This window comes from Silene latifolia, chromosome 3 (assembly GCF_048544455.1).
Source record: "Silene latifolia isolate original U9 population chromosome 3, ASM4854445v1, whole genome shotgun sequence".
Lineage (NCBI taxonomy): Eukaryota > Viridiplantae > Streptophyta > Magnoliopsida > Caryophyllales > Caryophyllaceae > Silene > Silene latifolia.
Window position 1 is genome coordinate 32,256,825 of NC_133528.1, and position 2,364 is coordinate 32,259,188.

At 38.8% G+C, this 2,364-nt stretch overlaps 1 non-coding gene across 1 annotated transcript; it reads left to right on the forward strand.

Moving 5' to 3' along the window:
- Positions 1–690: 690 nt before the first annotated feature.
- LOC141650698 (small nucleolar RNA R71) lies at positions 691–797 on the forward strand. Its single transcript, XR_012546716.1, has one exon. It is a non-coding gene; the product is annotated as a small nucleolar RNA R71 (small nucleolar RNA).
- The last annotated feature ends 1,567 nt before the right edge of the window (positions 798–2,364 follow it).

Here is a 2,364-nt window from a genome sequence, read left to right on the forward strand (position 1 = left end):
GTGAAAAATTCTTGTTGATTCTTTTGCATTTGGAGGACCGCTTTTTGGACATCAAAACCTTGGTCATTTTGGTGATTGTATGGATTTTGATTTTGGTAACCTTGGTTTTGATTGTAAAAGGGTCTTTGATTTTGGTTTCTCATGGGTGGTGGAGTGTATGTTGTTTGAGGGTTTTGAACATTTTGGCTTTTGTATGAGAGATTTGGATGGAATTTGGTGTTTTCATTGTAAAAGTTGGAATAAGGGGTACCACTCTTGTATGCTTGGAAAGCATTCACTTGTTCATTTGTTCCCCTACATTCACCTTGGTCATGTCCCAAAGTTCCACAATTCTCACATATCCCACTTGGGATTAATGAGGATGCCGTCATGGCATTAACATGATGCTTTGATGATTTTGAGTTTTCCTCAAGTCTAGCCATAGCTTGTTCAAACTTCAAGTTGATTGTGTCAATGTGAGCACTAAGTTGAGCACCCAATTGAGTAACGGAGTCCACTTCATGCTTTCCTCCTCTAGTAGCCTTGCGAGGTCTACTATATTGTGAGTTATGGACCGCTATTTCCTCAATCTTGTTCCATGTTTGATTGTCATCAACTTCGGTGAACATTCCATTTGATCTCATATTGAGAATGTTCCTCGAATCTTCATATAAACCATTCCAAAATTGTTGTACCAAAAACCATTTGCTAAGTCCATGGTGAGGACATGAGCGACAAATTCCCTTAAACCGCTCCCAAGCTTCATACAAAGACTCTTCATCCCTTTGCTTAAAACCCGTAATTTGAGCTCTTAGCATGTTAGTCTTTTCCGGTGGGTAGAATTTTTTGTAGAAAGCTAGAGCCAACTTCTTCCAAGAATCTATTCCAAGGGTGGCCTTATCAAGGCCCTTCAACCATTGCTTCGCGGTGCCGATTAAAGAAAAAGGAAATAAGACCCATCTAATTTGGTCTTGAGTCACGCCCGTTTGAGAGATTGCATCACAATAGTCGCAAAAGGTTTCCATATGAGAATGAGGGTCCTCACTAGGCATCCCCCCAAATTGGCTCCTCTCAACTAATTGGATGAAGGCGGACTTGGCAATAAAATTTCCGGTTAGATGTTGTGGTGTAGGAGTACCATTTGGTAGATTCTCCTCGGTGGGTACGGAGTGTGACGAGAATTTAGGCATTGTAGGTGAATTTTGTGGGGTATTGTGTAATGGGTTCTCTTCTCCTTCTATTGCGAAAGGATTGACAAACTCACTAGTGGGTTGAACAACTTCACTAATACCTCTTAAATTCCTCCTAACAAGTCTCCTATTGTTCGTCAAGATTCTTTCGATTTCACGGTCAAAAGGTAACAAATCACCTTGTAACCTTCTAGACATGCAAAATATCAAACAACTCGAAAACAATTAGAACAAACCTTGAGGAGTTTTACTTCCTCAAGGCGAAGAAAGACACAACTAATAACAATAAAAAGAAATCTAAATCAAACAAACACCGTCCCCGGCAACGGCGCCATTTTTGATGCGAGTCCGCTTAGTGTTCACAAATTAAGATGTGGTCGTTGGGTCACGGTCGAATCAAAACGCAATTTATAGCTTCACAAACAACTCTACAATTAGTAAAGAGGCAAGTAAAGGTCGGATCCCAAGGGACGGGTATTGAAATGAGATTTCTATTGCAACTAGTGGTGTCTAAGGGGTGTCACAAATTGGGTTAATGTAGAAGGTCACTAAACTAAAATAGCAATGAAAATAAACAAGCAAGATGAATTAAAGGGGTGTAAACAATTGATTAAAGGAACTAGGGTGTCATGGGATCATAGGGGAATCATGGGATATGATCATACAAACATGTTCTCAAATTATAAGCAAGCAATTATTGTTGTGATGGATTGAGTTGGGTTATATCTTACAATCCTAGGAAAGTTTGGGTCCCGGAGCCGAATCGATTAGATTGTACAACACCTACAAGTCGACTTAATCTTCCCTACTCAACAACATGCATGGTCTAATGAGACTCGAGTTGGGTTATGTCTTACAAGTCTCATTGAAAAGATAGAAGATTATAGTAAATGCAAGGATTCATAGGCTTAGCATTTCATCAAATATAACATGTGAATGAGTTGAGATCAAAACAAGCAAGCAAATAAAACATGAAAGCATATTAATTTAAGCATGAATCATTCCCCATGTTGGTTTCCCCTAATCGCCCATTTACCCTAGCTAAGAGACTACTCACTCATTATCATGTTGATCATGCTAGCAAGGTTGTCAATCATACCAACAATATGAAACATGATGAATAAATGAAAGTAATTAGCAATAATTAAAATGGGATTAAGAGATTATACCTACTAATGATTCCAATAACAAAGCA